The sequence below is a fragment of the Lissotriton vulgaris genome, chromosome 9, assembly GCF_964263255.1.
Source record: "Lissotriton vulgaris chromosome 9, aLisVul1.2, whole genome shotgun sequence".
NCBI classification, from domain to species: Eukaryota; Metazoa; Chordata; class Amphibia; order Caudata; family Salamandridae; genus Lissotriton; species Lissotriton vulgaris.
Window position 1 is genome coordinate 591,695,677 of NC_141697.1, and position 21,219 is coordinate 591,716,895.

Genomic DNA, 21,219 nt, shown 5'->3' on the forward strand with positions numbered 1-21,219 from the left:
TATCCAACTTGACCCCTCCATCTCTGTAATGTCAAACAAGCATTCTTTAGTTTGATACCATTCTCTGTCAATTCGTTGTCATTTTTTTGCCATGGTTCCATTTATATTAATATGAATCTCATAATGTATACAGATTTGTGTCTGGTTCTCTGATCTTTGTTCTTCCTTGAATCCCGAGGGGCTTGTTTACAAGCCCCTTGCACGACCGCTGCGTCACTTTTTGTGACACACCGCTGGCACAACCTCCTGCCCCATATTTACAAGGAAACGTAATGCCACCCTGCGTGGATTTTCCTGTCCTTGTAACTATAATATAAACTACCCCACTGGATTCAAGCTAGCCTGGCTGATGAAGGGTGATGCCCTGAAACCGATCCCAGGATGCTTTTTTCCGTTTCAGGGAGGGCCTGGCTTGGCAGTTCGGGCTGGTGTTCCACAAGGAACAGGGTCAAGACTGATTTGCATATGGCTGGGTTCAAACTGGGGTGGTGTAGAGAGCAAAAGAATGATTGATTAAACCCAGATATTTGTGTCTGGGGGTGAATGTTTGCATTGTCCAGCATTCCGTCCATCAATTGTTTCCTTTGCATATGTCGCCCTAAGTGGGAAGGGTATGCTAAGACGTGGGTCCCGTGCTTACTACACCACTGGATTCAAGTTAGCCTGGCTGATAAAGGGTGATGCCCTAAAAGCGGTCCCAGGATGCTTGTTTTCGTTCCAGGGAGGGCCTGGCTTGGCAGTTCAGACAGGACTGTTCCCTCAAGAAACAGGGTCAAGACTTATTTGCATATGGCTAAGTCCAACCGGGAGTGGTGTGGTGAGCAAACGAATGATGGATTAAACCCAGATCCTTGTGACTGGGGGTGAATGTTTGCATTGTCCAGTATTCTGTCCATCAATTGTTTCTTTTGCATATGCCACCCTAAGTGGGAAGGGTATTCCCAGACGTGGGTCCCGTGCTCACTACACCATTGGATTCAAGCTAGCCTGGTTGATGAAGGGTGATGCCCTGAAACCGATCCCAGGATGCTTTTTTCCGTTTCAGGGAGGGCCTGGCTTGGCAGTTCGGGCTTGACTGTTCCCTCAAGGGACAGGATCAAGACTGATTTGCATATGGCTGGGTTCAAACTGGGGTGGTGTAGAGAGCAAAAGAATGATTGATTAAACCCACATATTTGTGTCTGGGGGTGAATGTTTGCATTGTCCAGCATTCCGTCCATCAATTGTTTCTTTTGCATATGTCGCCCTAAGTGGGAAGGGTATGCCCAGACGTTGGTCCCCTGCTCACTACACCATTGGATTCAAACTAGCCTGGCTGATGAAGGGTGATGCCCTGAAACCGATCCCAGGATGCTTTTTTCCGTTTCAGGGAGGGCCTGGCTTGGCAGTTCGGGCTTGACTGTTCCCTCAAGGGACAGGATCAAGACTGATTTGCATATGGCTGGGTGCAAACTGGGGTGGTGTGGTGAGCAAAAGAATGATGGATTAAACCCAGATCCTTGTGACTGGGGGTTAATGTTTGCATTGTCCAGCATTCCGTCCATCAATTGTTACTCTTGTAAATATGTCCCAATCTCACACAACACTTCGCGTGAAAGGGGCATGACATGGGTGTTGCTGTGGGTGTTCCCAAGTATCACCCTTGTATTCTGCAGCATTTTCAGATTTACAGGAATTTGTAAACCTGGAAATGTGGCAGAATACTATGCCACGAGGGGCAACAAGGAGAAATGTTTACATTTCTCCTCGATTTTTCCTCTTTCTAGGCTTATTGTATTCTGCAACACACATAGGAAGGAAGAGGAAATCACCTCTTCTTATCGTGTTTGCTATTGTTTTTGTGCAGGAAGGAACCTCTTCATGCACAGAATCAATCTCCCCGCAACACAGGCACCTTTGCACCATGGTGCAAGGGTGCCTGCATGGCGCATGGCAGCAGATTGTGAGCCAGTGCAGGGGAATCCACAGGGATGCATCATATTGTTGTAAATATGACATATACCTGTGTTGTGAAAGTGCTGTAGCATGGCGCGGCCAAAGGGCTTGCGGCGCTGTGTTGCTGCACTTTCTTGTAAATAAGACCCTGAGAACTTAGGCACTGGCTTCTAGGTACTGACCAACACCTTTTCTTACAGCACGGTATTGTCCTCTGCACCAGGCCTTGGTAGCTTGCATTGCCCATTGTGTACTGGTCAAGGTCCTGTCCAGCTTGTCACTGCCTTGTGTGTAGTATTAGGTACTGCGGTATGTGCACTCTAAGCATTTCCCGTAACCTGGCTCCCTTCACTCTCCTCTACGTCTTGGGAATGGCTTTAGTGCTCTGCTCTTGATACACATGCCTGCCAGTGCCTTTTCTGTGTATTGCCCAGGTTTTACTGTCATCTTTGTATCTTTACTGGCTTTGCCCATATGACTGTGCCCACCGTGTACTACCACTGTTATCTCATACCAGGTACTTCTCTTTGTCTTTCACTCCTGCTCAACTCTGACCTTTGTTCTTTTGGAACTGCCTGACGTTCCAAGCAGAAAGGAAATGTCTACTTCAAGCTGCAAGTATCACCTACCTGCAGGCTTCTACGTGAATGTTAAACACACAAGATGATGGATGGAATGTTGCACAATGGCAAAACATTCAACCCCAGTCACAGATCTGGGTTTAATCCATCGTTATTTTGCTCACCATGCCACCCCAGTTCAGACATGGCCATATGCAAATCGGTCTTGACCCTGTGCCTCATGGGAACAGTCCAGCCCGAACTGCCAAGCCATGTCTTCCCTGGACTGGAATCAAGCATCCTAGGACCGGTTTCTGGCTATCAGCCGTCATCAGCCAGGATAGCTTAACTCCAGTGGCGTAGTGAGCACGAGACCAACGTCTGGGCATACCCTTTCCACATAGGGCGAACAGCAAAACACACAAGATGATGGACGGAATGTTGAACAATGGCAAACATTCACCCCCAGTCACAGATCTGGGTTTAATCCATCTTTATTTTGCTCACCACGCCACCCCAGTTCAGACATGGCCATATGCAAATCAATCTTGACCTTGTGCCTCATGGGAACAGTCCAGCCCGAACTGCCAAGCCATGTCTTCCCTGGACCTGAATCAAGCATCCTAGGACCGGTTTCTGGCTATCAGCCGTCATCAGCCGGGATAGTTTGACTCCAGTGGTGTAGGTGTAGTGAGTATGGGACCCCGTCTGGGCATACCCTTCCCACATAGGGCGAACAGCAAAACACACAAGATGATGGACGGAATGTTGCACAATGGCAAACATTCACCCCCAGTCACAGATCTGGGTTTAATCCATTGTTATTTTGCTCACCACGCCACCCAAGTTCAGACATGGCCATATGCAAATCAGTCTTGACCTTGTGCCTCATGGGAACAGTCCAGCCCGAACTGCCAAGCCATGTCGACCCTGGACCGGACTCGAGCATCCTAGGACCGGTTTCTGGCTATCAGCCGTCTTCAGCTGGGATAGCTCTACTCCAGTGGCATAGTGAGCACGGGACCCACGTCTGGGCATAGATCCAAATCAGCCTCACTTTATCACTCATGTTTTGCTTTTTACGCTGCTCTCACTTCCCCTTAAGATTTCCCACTTCTTCATTTGCCTACTGCATTTTGCCTTTCATATTTACCCACAGGCTTCTAGAAGTTTCCATTAAGATCTAAAAGTTTCCATTAAGATCTGACAGTTTCCCAAAGTACCCTGCGTTGTTGACCTTACCATTGGCATTTTTCACATTATTATTCTTCTAATAGCATGTAGTCTCCCACCCCATCAGCCTGATGTTTGCTATTTTCTATTTTTTATTTTATTTCCGACCCCACAAGAACGAGCTATAAATATTTGAACAGTCAAGAATTTTCAAGTAAAGTGCAGAAAGGTTACTTATCCCTTTTCTAACAAGGACAATACGATAATTCATTTAATTTACCCATGATTAAATACAGAATCTTAATTTCGCAGATTATTTAAAAGTAGGATTAGGAAATCATAACTTATACGGGCCAAACAATAAATTATCGAAAGCAAGCAGCATAATATTTTAAATACACTTGGCAACAACCCATACACCTTCATTAATTCATTGGGCCATTAGCAATCGTTTCTTCCCTGGAGATGTCAGAATTAATAATGATTTGTTTTTTAAACCTGATGATTGCTACTTAGTCTGTCACTTCCAGACAGAGGGCCCGATGTAGGTCGGTCGGTAACGGCCGAAAATCGGTATTTTCGGCCGTTACCGACCGGTATACCTGAAATGGTATGTAGGGGCACAATTTTACAGAATCGGTAAATTTACTGATTCGGTAAATTTACCGATTCTGTAAAATACTGAATCGGTATTTTTACCGATTCGGTAATTCTCCGATGTAGGTGGGACTCTTCAGAGTCCCAGGAGCCTTAACGAATCGGTATTTTACCATCAAATCCAATTTGATGGTAAAATACCGATTCAGGTGTGCATGCACATGTGTGCATGCACACCTATGCCATGTGACAGGCAGACCTGCCCTTAGGGCAGGTATGCCTGCCACATGGCACCCGTGCCTGTTTTGGGGGTGCCAAAGGGTGTCAAAGTGACACCCCCTGCACCCTTGTGTGAATCGGTATTTACCGATTCGGTAAATACCGAATCGGTAATGCCCATTCATTCCTATGGGCTTTGAAGCCCATAGGAATGAATGGGCATTACCGATTCTGTATTTACAGAATCAGTAAATACCGATTGTTAAAGATTCGGTATTTCAACATCTGGATATTCCTACATATCCACACTATAGATTTACCGATTTTTAATTACCGAATCGGTAAAATTCGGTAATTAAAAATCGGTAAATCTAATTTACCTACATCTGGCCCATGGTCCCTATTTAAATCTTTCTTGAGACAGACATTTGATTCTGGCGTTTATATTTTCATCTTTCTCTTACCTGGTTATAACTTCCAAATTCCCATTGAAGGATTACTCTATGTTATGTCATTCACCCACTGTGATTATCCCATGATTCCTCTATCATTTGATTTTTCTGCAGCTTGTCCTTACCATGAATAGGTGTGTCTTATTTCTGTTACTTACCCCTTGGCCATCTCCATGAGAACCAAATAACCTTGAAAAGAGGAAGACAACAGATATAAGATTACCATGTATTTTAATATACACAATGTTTATTTTTTATGAATGTAGCTTTTTCATGCCTTTGCCTTGACATTGTTTCCGTAGTTGACTTCACACAATATGAATTCAGACAGAGATTTTAGCCAAACTGCAAACCTTAACGCAATCAGTGCAACAACTTCTTTGCACAACCTTATCCTAATTGTCAAAGCAATACTTATCGTTGCCTTTACTCCTTCTGTTTTGCAACAGATTCACTTCCGAAGCTGCTTTGGGTTTTGAACAAGCTGAGCCACCAACCAACACATCACTAACCAGGCTGGAAGTTCATTCAGTCAAGTTTCCCCCTGAAGTATTCAAACAAATGTCTAGAAGCCCATTACAAATGATCTTGTATTTTTCACTTGCTCCAATCCCTCCTGCTTCTCCCATACAGGTATTTAATTCTGTGCTGTGCCGTAGAGGGTGGAACCAAGCCAAAGATGGTGGCGGAGGACTGAGATTTGAGCTCTTGCACCACCTACACTTACTGCCAATGATCCTTGACATGACACCTTAAATTGGGATGCCATTCTAGCACATGCAAGTTCGGCAGAACAGTTAGGGCCATGGAAACCCATTGATGAGTGTTGCAAATTAGGTTCCACCTATTTAGTGTGCCTGGATTTTTTGCTTTTTTTTTATCACCCGGTTTTGTACTCATTACTGTGGAGAGTTTCACTACTTGTGTCGTTCCCACGGTACTAGCATGGTAAGCAGACTGTGTTTTTTTATCGCCAGCGTCCACCTTTTAGCATAAGGCTGCTGCGATGCAGCTAGGGTAAGGCGGCACTTGGCTGGTTACACATGAACATGTTAACACGTGTGCACACGCATGTGCACAGGTGTGCATGCTGTGTGTGTGGACTACTGTTGTGTGCAGCCGGTAACTATGCAAAGCTAGCCTGGGGTAGAGGGGACTCCCAGGCTAACTGAACAAAGGAGGAAGCCCAGACAACTGGAGATAACACAGGAGGGGGCTCTCATTGATGTTTTGGTGGAAAAGACCCTGGCAGTGATGTCAGCAAGAGGTGGAGCTGAGGCTCCCAGGGGAGATATAGCCAGTGACTTCTAGATGGCGTCATCTTGAACTATCCCAGCATGCTTTGCAGGTGGGTTCGAACGGGGTGGAGAGGTGATGCGGCATGCTCGGATTTGCCAGGGGTGCCTGGCCTCTAAAACCTTCCACCTTCCTTTACAATTCTTGCACAAGGGAGAGAAAGTGCATTTTGCTGTTGGACTCTGAACACTTGGGCTGCGACTGCAGCAGCAGCCACAGACAACTGGAAGGACAACCCCCCTAATGCCTAAGAGACAAAGGGCCTGAATTAGATCTTGGAGGACAGGTTACTTCATCACAACGGTGACAAAGTACCCGACCACCGAAATATAAATCCCATAGGATAAAATGGGATTTATATTTCAGCAGGCGGGATATCCGTCATTGTTGTGACAGAGTAACCCATCCAACTAGATCTACGTTAGGCCCTATTTATTATTTATTTATTTATTTATTTATTTATGTATATAGCGCCAGAATCAACCCCCGAAGGGGTATCTCTGGGCTGCGGACATGCAACAGAATTGCTGAGGGGCTGGCACATGATCAGAGACAGAAAATTAAGGTCCTACGGTGCTTCCGAAATTGTAGGTGGCCAGGGCATTGTCTCAAGTACAAGGGTAGCTGGTTCCAGTAAAGAGGATCAAGGTGGGAGAAAGCCTTTCCACCCATCTGGCTTTCCTAACTCGGGGGACCACGAGGAGGGATTTGGTTCCAGAGCGGAGTGATCTAGATGGTGTATACGGCGTGCACTTCTCTGCCAGATAGGCGGGCCGTGATTGTTTAAAGCTTTGTGGACCGTGCAGCAAACTTTAAACTTAATCCGCTCACGTCCTGGGAGCCAGTGTAGCTGATGGAGGAGAGGGCGAGAGGCAGTCCGGGGTAGGGCATTTAAGACCAGTCGCGCTGCAGTGTTCTGGACTACCTGCAATCTGCACAGCGAGGACTTATTGACCGAGGCCAAGAGGCCATTGCAGTAGTCCAGACTGCTCAGTATTAGTGCCTGCGTCAGAGTCTTCCAAGTGGAATCGAGAAGCAGAGGAAAAACTAGACGTAAAAGGCCCAACATGTGGAAACAGGAGCCAGCTGTCAGAGCAGCGTGCTCTTTCAGACTGAGACCCTGGTCAAGGCGAATGCCTGGGCTCTTGACAGTTGACTTGGGAGTGGGGGGGCATACCTAAGTCCACTGGCTACCAATCAGAGTTTCATAGTAAGGGGGTGTCTCCGAAGAGCATGATTTCTGTCTTCACCACGTTGAATTGGAGGAAGTTACATCTCATCCAATTGGAGATGGCTTTCATTCCGGAAGAGAGGGCCCTCTGCACAGAGGAAGTGAATTTATTGAAGGGAATTAGCAGCTGTGTATCGTCGGCGTAAGAGATGGGAATGAAACCGCAAGTTCTAAGGAGATTTGCCAAGGGAGCCACATAGATATTAAACAAAGTAGGGCTCAGACAAGAGCCCTGGGGAACTCCCTTGGTCACTTTCATAGACGCGGAGCGATAAGGGCCAAGATTAATGGTCTGAGTCCGGTAGGAGAGAAAGCTCGACATCCACCAGAAGGCAGAATCTCTTAGTCCAATCTCTTCCGGTCTCCTGAGCAATATCTCATGTTAGACTGTGTCGAACGCGGCAAAAAGGTCCAACAGCACCAGAATCGTCGATTGGCCCCTGTCTAGGTTAATCCTGATGTTGTCTTGACTGCTAGCAGGGCTGATTCGGTGCTGTATTGGGCCTGAAGCCTGACTGGGAAGGGTCAAGACTGCCAGTGAGTTCGGCATGGTTGGACAAATGTTTGTTGATGTGTTTCTCTAATAATTTGCTCATGAGAGGGAGAAGCGAGATAGGACGGAGATTGGAGAGATCAGTCATGGGGGCCTTGGAGTTCTTGCGGATAGGCATAACCTGTGCTGCTTTCCATTCCAGAGGGGCATAACCCTCTCTCAGCGAAAGATTGAGGAGAAACTCTATGTATGGAGATATTTGATGGGACAAGGAGGCTGCGACTTTGGCCTGAAAGATATTTAGGGGTGAGCCTGATTTTACAATACGTAACATTGTTTCAACATCTCCCGAGGTCACAGGAGGGAAACTCCCTAATAGCTGAATGTTTACCTGTTCTGGCAAGTCATGAGTCAGGGGTCCCGGAGGCTGGCTCCCTGATGAAACAAGTTTATCATATATAAGCTCTACTTTCTGAGAGAAATAGTGTGCGATGTCATTGCAAAGGAATTGTGAGGGGGCCTCTAAAATATCACATGCCACGGGGTTGATAAGAGACTGGAGAATACAGTAAAGGGTTTGGGGAGCGTTTCCAGCCTGTGCTAATTGAGAAGCGATATCTGCTTTCCTTAAGGTTTTTTTGGTAGTCAGAGAGAGTGGCCTTAAAACTATCTTTATCTCTCTCATCAAGGGTGCGGCGCCAGCATCTTTTGAGTTTTCTGCATAATTATTTTTGAGTGCAAAGCTGAGGGGAAAACCAAGCAGTCTGAGGGCGTTTTGAGGAGTTGGAAAAAGATTTCAGTGGCGCGTGCTGGTCCATGGCGCAGGTGATTGTAGAGTTGTATTTGACAAAAGCATCCTCTATATTGACAGGTGCGGTTGCCCCAGGGCGCCAGGAAGGTGGCCTGGAAGCGCTTTCGGGTGATTTTCTTCCATTGTCTATGGGCAGAGTAGGCGACAGGGGTGGGACCGTTCATCTCCCTAGGGCCATGGATACAAAATTCAATGATCTGACCATGTCAGCGGCTGAGGAGGTTCACACAAAATACAGGATGAGTTAGAAAAAATGATGTCCATTGTGTGACCTGCTATGTGGGTGGGCCTTCATTGCGCTTGAGTAAGCCCAGAAGAGCAAGGTCTGCCATAAGTGTCATTGCATCGGTATTAGAGCTACATTCACTGTGGACATTAAAGTCTCCCAACTGTAAGAGATTGTTGGTCGAAATCACATGGGGGGCTAAATGTTTGGTGAGTTGGACTGAGAATTCGGCTAAGGGGCCAGGGGGTTGGTAGACTAAGGCCCCCTTCCAGCTGTATTGTGACAAGAGGTGCAACCGATTGATCATGATTTCAATAGTTGAGTTGCAGCGCTGCACTAATGAAGTGACTTTGATGCTGTCCTTTTGTATTATTGCACTTCCGCCTCCTACCTTTGACTGTCTATCCATTCTTATGATCCTGTACCCCTCAGGCAGAGCTAGTGTGATGGCAGGAGAAGAATGGGGCTTAAGCCATGTTTCAGTCAAGAAACCGATGTCAGGCTGCACGGAGGAGATGAGGTCCCATATTTTGATGGTATGCTTGGGCAAGGATCTAACATTGCAGAGCATACTTTTCCAACCTGAATTGGTAATAGGGGGATCAATTTTCTGTGTCACTGGTAGAGTAGGTAGTAATTTGAGGAAGTGGGGGATATAAGTTGGGGTAAGAACAGCATGGTTCACCATAGGTGGGGGCTGCCTCCATGAAAGTACCTTGATATCCAAATGCTCGGCAGGAGAAAGATCCCTCTAAAGCTGGCCAAGTCCTAAGCCGGCATAGCGGCCAGGGGTCAGTTCTTAGATCTAGCAGCTCTTTGCTGGAATAGGATCAGAGGCTAATCCATCCTGGATCGGGGGGTGGATTGCCCAGGGTCCCTGGCTCCTGGCGACGTCTGGGCACGGACAGGCGCAGACGGGCTTGCCTCTGGCACGCCGCCAGCGCACCCGCTGCGCGCGTCCGGTGAAGCATCCTTTTTTGTAGAGGTGAGTTGGGTCGCTAGAACGCCAACTCCCACTCTACCGGAAGTGAATCAGGTCAATCCCCCCTCCCCTCAAACGAGATACTCTCGCAGTGGACCGAGGAGGTTGCCCTTAAGTATGAATACAGGCAAACCTTAATGGAGGACAGTGAGGTAGTAAACTCTTTTGTTATTAAAAACTCGTTATTCAGTTTTAAAATATACAGGGCTGTCCAGAATAAATACGGTAGTTAAAACAGTCGGGATCAGTTATGAAAGCTCGTTAGTCAGATTTAAAAACATACATACAAAACTGTGCAAAAGCGCAAAGCAATCAATATCTGTACTCAATGCTAGAAGCATTCTGCCCATAGTTGACCCCTGGATGGTAGGTCTCATCAATGGCCAGTGAGGCTGGCCTCCTTATGGCCTCTGAGGACCTGCGTTTGGAAAGATCTAGACTTCGACAGCCCAGAAGGAGGAGAGGAGCACCAAGCACAAAAGTAAAGGAGGAAAACTGAAACAGGAAGCCAGTAAAAGCAGCTCTCTGCAAAATGTACCACCTTGGGGTGAGGAGGTCTGGGGAAACTATTCCTGGAGGCTAGAGCTCACCACCAGGAGAAAATAATGAGTCCAAGATTGTCTAAATCAGCCCAAAGGGGCCAGAGATATTCACTTTTAAAGATCTTGACCTCTGACCCCACTGTGAGGAACGTAGCAAGTGGCACTGTGCGGCAAGTTCTAACCTTACCCCAGGGGTGGGCCAGAACCTGGGGGTCGGTGCACCTTTAATTACATTGAGGGAGGGGTGTGCATGGGGTGTCGGGACCCCTCCCTTCCAATTTTTTGAGTTATGTGGACGGTAATTGCAGAGAACAATTAACATCCATAGTTAATTTGGAATAATGCCTGGGCTGCCTGACTGTCCCAGTCTCTAACATTAACATGTCAGGTAGGCAGGCAGTTATCAGGAGACACATGAACTAGTGCACATATGCCAGTATTATGTTTTCTCTTTTTGGGAGATTTGATTTGTGGTTCAAACTAAGCAGTCTAAGTACTGACTTGGACTAACTGGGACCACTGCCAGTGGCTAAGGGAGAACAGACTCCCCTTGCCAGGCCCAGGCTCCTTATCCTGGCACATCCTTTAATTACTCCTACATAGATGAAGAAAGCCGTCCTTCCTGACGCTGCCAGCCTGCGTTTTAAGCTTCATGACCAGACTGGCCTTGAAATACAGGGCTCAGGGTGTACACTGTGCACAATCCTTTCTGCATGGTGCCCATCCTAAACTAATGTATTTCAATGTTTCAAACTCTCATATCTGCTAAGGCAAAGGATTCCATTTTGCACACAGCTGCAACGCACATCCCAAGCTGATGTATTTCAAGCCACAACATAAGTCAGCATATATGGAAACACCTTAAAATTCACAAGGATGTGCGCCATACCAAACACGCATTGGCATAGCCAATAGGTCTCGCTTTTGGGACCTTATAAGTATTTAATTATTCAGCACAATAGCCTTGGTGCACCAACATTAACCGTTGCATGGCTAAACACTTATAAGGTCACTAAGGCGAGACCTATTGGCTATGCCAATGCTTGTTTTTAAGGCAGACAAGAATGGTCTGTCAATTGTCATTCCTAAAAGAAAGGAGTAAAGCCAACTCTAATGTTTGTCCGTGTTTTGACAGCATATGCTTTTCATAAATCTAGTAACCATTCCTGTTACAGCTCCACCTGGGGAGCAGTACTATGAATTTGGCACTTTCACACAGACAATCAAACTGTTGCTCATAAGTCTCTTGTCATGCTGTCAATCTAACTTGTCAAGATTTTATCCAGTTTCATTTTTGATTTTGAAAAGGGATTTAATTACATCTGATCTAGGCCCATGACCAGTGGCAACCCAACATTTTCAATAGGCGACCAAAGGTTTCAATAGAAAATATTAATTAAGGAAGGGCTTACTTTTTTATAAGGTGCCTGGATCTTTCAGAAAATCATGCAAGTAAGAATGAGAAAATACAAGACAGCTCGAAGAGACAAAACAATTAAGACAGTAGTAAAAATGCAGGTGGAGAGTCAGGTTGGAAAACATGTAAGAAAGAGGGGTAGAGAGATTGCTAGAAAACGAGAGAAGTAGGACAGAAAGGAGAGAAAAACAGGCGAGTGGAAGGGGAGAGAAGAGAGATAAGTACAAGAGAAAGGAGAAGAAAGACATAAGAAGAGAGAAGGTGGTTAGTACGGGAGCAGTGGGGAAAAAAGAAGAGAAGAAAGTACCTGGAGAGAGGACATGTGGTGGGAGTGAGTGGTGAAAGGCAAGATTAGCTCAGAAAGGGATCAGGGAACACGCAGAAAGGAAATTAAAAAGAGAAGAGGAGTTGAAAGTGTGTGAGGTACAGAGAGGTTGGAAAGATGTGAGGCAGATGAGAATTAAGAGATTCTGAGGGAAGAGGAGAAGGAAAAGAAGAGAGCAACAATGAGGAAGAGGAAAGAGGGTAGGAGTGAGACACAGAAATGATGTTGAAAGTACAAATCAGTCAGACTTGACGCTGTCAGTCTGCAGGTTTCAAGAAAATCGAAAATCACCGAGTGAATTTGTACATTTACTCGGAGAGAGTATCCTTTCGCACTAACTTCTAGGTGATCTCTGAGCTCCTCCAGCTTTCGATGGAGCTACATGTAAACATTAGAAAATGGATTGAAAAAGACACAACCTGTTTTCCGACTGTTTCTTGTAAAGAGCATGGCACATTGCACACTTCCATTATCTGGGCATACTTCATCAAGGCCATAATTGCTACTTGCCCAGCTTCCATTTACATGCTCAAAAACAGCAAACACAAATGAATTTGGAAGGCAACAAGCAGAATAATGCAGCAACAATTTTGAGAATGAATTTTCAGAGCGGCTCATTCTACAGCCCTCCACATGGTACAATGTCTCTTTTGCGTGTCCTTCCTGTATGTGAGGAGGTGGAAGTGAAATGTACCAGGGGTTAGAGCTTCCTGGGTCCAGCAATCCTTGACAATGAGGGGATACATGAGATGGAGTGACTGAAGCCCTGTTGGGAATGGAAGTCAGGCAGTGTGCCATCTGATCAAACCCTGGGAGGGAGAGGGGTCTGGCCATCAGGGCACGTGCACCGCCTGTGCTGGATGGCCACAGCGGCTATGGCCAGAGGAGCCCGAGGTGCAGCAGGGGTTTGCCATACCTCGGTACCATAGAATGAAGACGCAGGTGTCAATGTAGGAGCACCAGATGTCCCCTGAGGGAGATGCTAAGATTGTGACCTGTGCATTAACTTGTGGAAGTCTCCAGAGCAAGCACTTGCGTCCAGGCTTACTATTGGTTTACGTTGTCAGCTTTACACTTAAAGTTGAAGTGAACTGGAAAATGCTGATAATTCCTGCAAAGTGGCCGTAGCGGGAGTAACAGCAAAAACATTGCCAATCCACGCAAAGTCGTATCAACTAAAGCCATGCAAAGCAGCTCCCTAGCCTGCAATGGAGTACTGTGCCACATGAAATGAATGCACAAACAATGGGCCAAAGGAATATCCATGATAATTCTAAGCGTAACACGCCATTTTTGAAAAAATTACATTGTGTATACATTTACCCTTGAGACATCATTTGCTTGAGGTAAATTGTACACGAGGGTGGGCCTCAAAGATAGAACTCCCTCAAGACACTGCAAGTTGAGCCTTGCACCATGGCACAATGCTAAAATATTCCCAACATCATACAACATGACTTTTTGGGTGACGTCATTGACGCGGGACGCATCAATACGACAAAGCCTACATTTTGTCAGTTCACAAATGCATCATGGGAGATTGTCTTGCAGCAGCGGCGTGGATCGAGGTGAATCTGCCCTTAGTTTGCCGCGACAAACAGGGAGGAGGTGAGGTCTTAGACCGCAGAGAGGGGCTGCTCCTACGGTAGCCTGTGGCAGTGCAGCCCGCAATGCACCACTGTTCGGCTTAACCTTTGTCAAGTAATTCCAATGTTAGGGAGGCACTTATCGACCACTAATCACTGGGCTTCAAAAATAAACAGTACAAGGTTAAACACACCAGAGCAAAGCCACAGACTTGAGGTGAGAGGAACCTGCAGAGATGGAAGCCCTCGGGAGAGGTAGGGAGAGGCGGTGAGATGTGGTGGAAAAGGTGCTCGTGAAAAACAAAGGAGGTCATTGTAGAAGCAGCAGCAGATGCTTGGCCACGCGCGAAAGTGAAAGCAGTGTGGCGGGGTAGGGGCATGAAAGTGAAAGCAATCGGACGCGCTCTGTGGTAATCACGCGAGTGGTGCTCACGCAGCGGTGATCGTTCCGTAAGGCAGGCAGAGGGAGGCTGCGCTTGTGCAAGCTCGCGTGAACGCAAGCACTAGGACTAGGGTATGGCAGCACTTTCAAAACCTGTATACTAAATGTCTCTCCGAGTAGCGCATGCGCTGGCTCAGGCGAGACCTAAAAAGGAATTCTATCCACACAGTGCCCACCCTAAGCTCATTTATTTTATGGTGCTCTTGTATGTGCTAATGAAGTAATTTGCACATATGAGAGCGCCTTGGAATTTGTGAGCACAGAGTGGCTTATTTACAAGCCCCTTGTGCTGCCGGTGTGTCTCTTTTAATATTGGGAAAAGTGATGTAATGGCGGCATTAGAGGCATGTAAATAAGCCCCAGAATGCTCGCTGTACTACAAGTATTCCTGTTATATACGGCGCACATTCTGAGCTTGTGTTTCAAGGCCCTCTCATATTTGCTAATGAGGCCATTAGCAATAGATGTGGGTGAGCCAAAAAGGTAGCAGGGAGAGCCGAGCCAAGGGTCAGGGCTGGCTCTAACAGGCACATGCATCAACCATTTTGTGAGCGCAAATGGTGCGATTCGCAAAAATCGCCCGTTAGCACCCACAAAAAGGGCATTTGTGATGCATCAAGGTTCAAGGCAATCGCAATTTGAGGATTCGCAATTATTTGCGATTTCTCAAATTGCGATTGCATTTAAGGAATCGCAATTTGCGACTCCTTAAATGCAATGGAAGAACCACTTTAAAATAGCGATTTTGCTAATAGGGGCGCAAATTACCATGAAGTTGAACTTGATGGTAATTTGCAAACACTTTGAAAAATGCACTTTAGTGCATCTTTCAAAGTTTCATGTTGCGCACACACATGCCCTTGGGACATGTGTGTGCGCAACATGGGCGCACATCACTATTTCAGGGGTGCAACAGGGGTGTCATTTTGACACCCTTTTACCCTTGAAATTGCATGCGCAATTTGCGAGTACCTATTGGTACTCGCAAATTGCGCATGCAATCTACCATTTATTCCTATGGGCCTGTAGGCACATAGGAAAGAATGGGGAGCTATTTCTTAATTGCGACTCGCAATTTGCGAGTTGCAATTAAGGAATTTGTAGGAATCGCTATTTTCTCTGCGATTCCTACATGCATAGGCATTTGTGCTTCCTTATTAGCAAATCCTTATTTTTCGATAATAAGGAATCACAAAAAGCATGTTTGATGCATGTGCCTGTAAGAGCCCATACACAAACTGAGCCTCAAAAATTCTATATATATATCCTGCAACAAAGATTATGTTGAAGATAATAAGATGTCCTCATTATTTCAAAGAGTGTAATTCTTTAACATGAGGAAGTCATACTCCTTAGCCCATCAGATTATATCACTGTATTGAGAAGTATTTATTAAAAGTGAAAGTGCTTAAACTTGAACTGAGCAATTCCTGCCCCACTCTGACGACAATGCTATTAGTGACCTAAGAGGCGAGTCAGGGATTGGGTGTACTCTATATGTCGGCTAGATTCTTACCATACATGTATCACAATTGCATCATTTTACACCAATTTTTAAAAATTCTCTATGGGGAGAACCCTCCAGGACCCTCACTTTGCAACAACATTAGTTAACCAGACATATGTCACACCACTTTCAAATTCCACTAGCTGCCTCTGATGAGGTGTGTACCATTTTAGGTGGTTTGGGGGTTGACTGCGATTTGCCACCATTGACAGACCCCAAAGGCAAAAGTCCTCCTTTCAGAGAACGTTATGTTTTGTGTATTTATACGGCATGTATTGTGTTGCTAAAGACGTTCCATGACTGAGATGGTGGCTCAGATGTGCAGGAGGAGGTTGTGCAGACTCTGATCTTAATCTCCCTATCCCAACCAAAACATGGCTAAACGACTCCTCTTCCACTATTCTTGACAGTCTTGACTAACGGAGCGCGTTATAAATCTATATATAACATAACATAACATCCAAGTCCCACCCAGCTACGATAACATTCATCAAGACAATGCTAACCATCTTGAGGGTGGTCTTGCTTGCATTTATCAGTCTAACCTATCTGTTAAGTAGAGCTTGCTCTTGCCTTGGTTATTTAGACTGATATCGGGTAATGTTGTAAGAAACATAGCGCATCGTAGTGGTGTTATACATTGGTCTTCAACCTAGAGATGTGTGGAATTTGCATAACTTACTTTTGGGTAATGACACAAAATTCTAAGTAAATTACACACAATATGTGTAAAATGTGAAATGCAAATCTGACAGCGCTATATTTTAGGGCAAAATGCAACCCCACTTCCACTTTGGCTGCAAAGGCACTTATTTGCTCTAAAAAAAGATCCGAAAACACAAACAAGAGTTGCTCCCTTCTTTTTGTTGTATGTCACTCCCTCTAAAGGTTTCGCTTTTGTAGTCTTATTCTCCACCGCCTTCGGCTCCAATGGCATAAAGGAAGGGTAACACTCTCTGTGAAAACACACAAAATACTAATACAGTCCACAAGAGAAGATACACGATCAAATACCTGTCGGAGGATAGTCCTTCTGCAACCGGGGTCCTAATTTTTGTATTTAAATTTCATGTTAGAGCTACAACCATGCACTTTATTAAATAAACATTTTAATGTCACCATCTGCCCAAATCACTCACCAGTGATACTGATTTTCCAGTGGCCTGTGCCTCTTTAGTTTTCTGAGAAAAAGGCACCATGTAGTATGGCTTTCCTACAGTTAACATTACAAAAAATGTAATTATTAGTAGTGATGATACATGAAGGGAAAGACTCCCTTGTAATACTCTGTGATTTGCCAGACTTGAACCAGGCGCTACTTTTTGTTATCTGGTCTCCATCTGTGTGTTGTCCACATCAGACTTCTATTGCGCCCTGTAAATAATGCACTTCACTCAGTCTTTTCTTGCCTGGCATAGTGTACAAATAGGAGTCATGCCCAGCCTGTCACCCTCCTCTATGGCAACTAAGGCACACACCTCTTTGGACTGTCCAAGGCTACATCAAGCATAGCACTTTCCTGTAAGCATCAGTCCTTTTCTTATCCAACTTGACCCCTCCATCTCTGTAATGTCAAACAAGCATTCTTTAGTTTGATACCAGTCTCTGTCAATTCTTTGTCATTTTTTGCCATGGTTCCATTTATATTAATATGAATCTCATAATGTATACAGATTTGTGTCTGGTTCTATGATCTTTGTTCTTCCTTGAATCCCGAGGGGCTTATTTACAAGCCCCTTGCACCACCGCTGCGTCACTTTTTGTGACACACCGCTGGCACAACCTCCTGCCCCATATTTACAAGGAAACGTAATGCCACCCTGCGTGGATTTTCCTGTCCTTGTAACTATAATATAAACTACCCCACTGGATTCAAGCTAGCCTGGCTGATGAAGGGTGATGCCCTGAAACCGATCCCAGGATGCTTTTTTGCGTTTCAGGGAGGGCCTGGCTTGGCAGTTCGGGCTGGTGTTCCACATGGAACAGGGTCAAGACTGATTTCCATATGGCTGGGTTCAAACTGGGGTGGTGTAGAGAGCAAAAGAATGATTGATTAAACCCAGATATTTGTGTCTAGGGGTGAATGTTTGCATTGTCCAGCATTCCGTTCATCAATTGTTTCCTTTGCATATGTTGCCCTAAGTGGTAAGGGTATGCTAAGACGTGGGTCCCGTGCTTACTACACCACTGGATTCAAGTTAGCCTGGCTGATAAAGGGTGATGCCCTAAAAGCTGTCCCAGGATGCTTGTTTTCGTTCCAGGGAGGGCCTGGCTTGGCAGTTCAGACAGGACTGTTCCCTCAAGGAACAGGGTCAAGACTTATTTGCATATGGCTGGGTCCAACCTGGAGTGGTGTGGTGAGCAAAAGAATGATGGATTAAACCCAGATCCTTGTTACTGGGGGTGAATGTTTGCATTGTCCAGCATTCTGTCCATCAATTGTTTCTTTTGCATATGTCACCCTAAGTGGGAAGGGTATTCCCAGACGTGGGTCCCGTGCTCACTACACCATTGGATTCAAGCTAGCCTGGTTAATGAAAGGCGATGCCCTGAAACAGGTCCCAGGATGCTTGTTTTCGTTCCAGGGAGGGCCTGGCTTGGCAGTTCGGGCTGGACTGTTCCCTCAAGGGACAGGATCAAGACTGATTTGCGTATGGCTGGGTCCAAACTGGGGTGGTGTGGTGAGCAAAAGAATGATAGATTAAATCCAGATCCTTGTGACTGCCGGTGAATGTTTGCATTGTCCAGCATTCTCTATGTACACCTGAGGCGGAAAGCCGGGTATCTAGGCTACTTGTGTGACGTTTTAATTCTTGCTTTGAAACTTTAGTAAATACTTGATTTGCGCCGTGTTTTACCAGAAATCCCGCAATCCCCCCACACTGGGAAACATCCCACACTGACCCCTGACTCAAGAGTCGTTTTGTGGCGGCCATATTGAGCGAACAAGGAAGTCCCAGCTCTCTAGCGCTGTAGACTATAAAAGGAGGCAGCGCGACAGCTCGCGAGACTCTGTGTACACCTGAGGTGGAAAGCCGGGTGTTTAGGCTACTTGTGTGACGTTTTAATTCTTGCTTTGAAACTTTAGTAAATACTTGATTTGCGCCGTGTTTTACCAGAAATCCAGCAATCCCCCCACACTGGGAAACATCCCACACTGACCCCTGACTCAAGAGTGGTTTTGTGGCGGCCTTATTGAGCGAACAAGGAAGTCCCAGCGCTCTAGCGCTGTAGACTATAAAAGGAGACAGCGCGACAGCTCGCGAGTCTCTGTGTACACCTGAGGCGGAAAGCCGGGTGTTTAGGCTACTTGTGTGACGTTTTAATTCTTGCTTTGAAACTTTAGTAAATACTTGATTTGCGCCGTGTTTTACCAGAAATCCAGCAATCCCCCCACACTGGGAAACATCCCACACTGACCCCTGACTCAAGAGTGGTTTTGTGGCGGCCATATTGAGCGAACAAGGAAGTCCCAGCGCTCTAGCGCTGTAGACTATAAAAGGAGATGGCCACTCCTCCGCGCAGCGGACGCTAGCAGCGGCGCCGGCATCGCGCCGAAGTCAAGCCTAAGTCCTGCCCGTCTGCGCCCGTCCGGGCTGAGGCCGGGCTTAGGGCCGGAAATACTGTACCGGTAACTACTTATGCTTCTCTAACAAAAAATCTCATTTTATCCATGAATACCCATTCTATGCACTGCCCCCAAGCCATTGCAGTAGATAAGTGGGAGGGTCCCATTGGCTGTAAATACTGTAAACAAAACGTTGCTCCTATTATAGAATAACGGATTAAAGACACTGGGAGGACGCTTACGGGAGGCCTCATAAACGCCCGATCTATGTGTAAGAATGCTCAACACATATATGATCTGATTACAGAAAAATCACTAGATTGTCTATTTGTTACAGAGACATGGTTTAAAGATTGGTCCAACCCGGACATCGTCCTAGCCCTACCCCCAGGCTTTTTAATACAGAGGCTGGACAGACCCCGTCAGCGAGGAGGAGGGTTGGCAATCATCCATCGGGATTCCCTAAAATGTACCACCATGGAATTACCAGACATAAAAGGAGCAGAATGTCTTGGTTTCAATCTTCAAGTCCATGATTCCTTTACTTTCTCTGGAATCTTAATATACAGACCACCCGGACAAACAACTCAGTTCCTGGAAAGTATAGGGGAGGTACTAGCTAGTTCAATCCTACGATTCGCAAACTTTACGCTTCTAGGAGACATAAACATTCACTTGGACAATACCAATGACCCCAATGCAATGTGCCTTAAAGAAACCATACGCATCCTGGGATTGACTATTCTAACAGTAGAGCCAACCCATACAGCCGGTCACATCCTAGACTGCATCTGATCTAATATAAACACAATCAAAGTAGACTCACCGCTAACCCAAACATGGTCAGATCATAAGTTCATTGGCTTTAACCTTAAAATTGACAACAAAAGGGAAATCAAATTAACATCAGGCAACATAAAATCCATTCCATGCTGGAGAAAAATAATAGAACATCCTGATCTGGAAAGTTGGGTGGCAGCAGAGAAACCAACTATGTCAGGGAATGTGACCACTGACAATGAACATTATGAGAGATGGATGAGAACCATTGGAGAAAGAATGAAAACACGCGGAACAAAATCCAAAACGATTTAAAGAAAGAAATCGGCTCCATGGTATACAAACTCCCTTAAAGGAACTTTGGGAGAAGTGAGAGTATTAGAGCGAAAATGGCGTCGCCATTACAAGAGCGACGACCGAGAAAGATATAAAAAGGCTAGGAGGAATTACCATATATCAATCAAACTTGCAAAAACTAGCTACTATACAAACCTGATTGAGTCCTCAAATAATAAACAAAAAGAGATATTCCAAATTGTTAATAGCTTCAGAAAACCAAAAATACTATCCCAAGAAATCCCCCCATCCCAGTCTCTCTGTGACGAAATTGCAGTACATTTTGAACAAAAAATCACCAATTTCACAAAAGACTTTCCACAGGTCAGTCAGGAAGAACTAGATGAAGATTTCAAAGCTGTAAAGGAAAGATTGGGCACCGCAACCTGGGAAAGCTTTACCATCATTAGCTTAGACGAATCCTCCCAAGCTATCTCCAGACTAAATTCAGGTTCCCCATTGGACCCCTGCCCCCCGTCGCTACTAAAGGTCATAAAAGATGAAGTGAATCCAACGATTAACTCCATACTCAATTCTTCACTTCAAACAGGAGATATTCCAACATCCTGGAAGGTCGCAGCTGTTAGACCTCTCCATAAAAAAGCCATTCCAGATCCCACAGTATTATCAAACTTACGGCCCATTTCACTTCTTCCAGCGGTATGCAAACTCGCAGAGACCTGCATCAATAAACAGCTAACAACATACCTGGAGGGTAATAATCTTCTCCATCCAAATCAG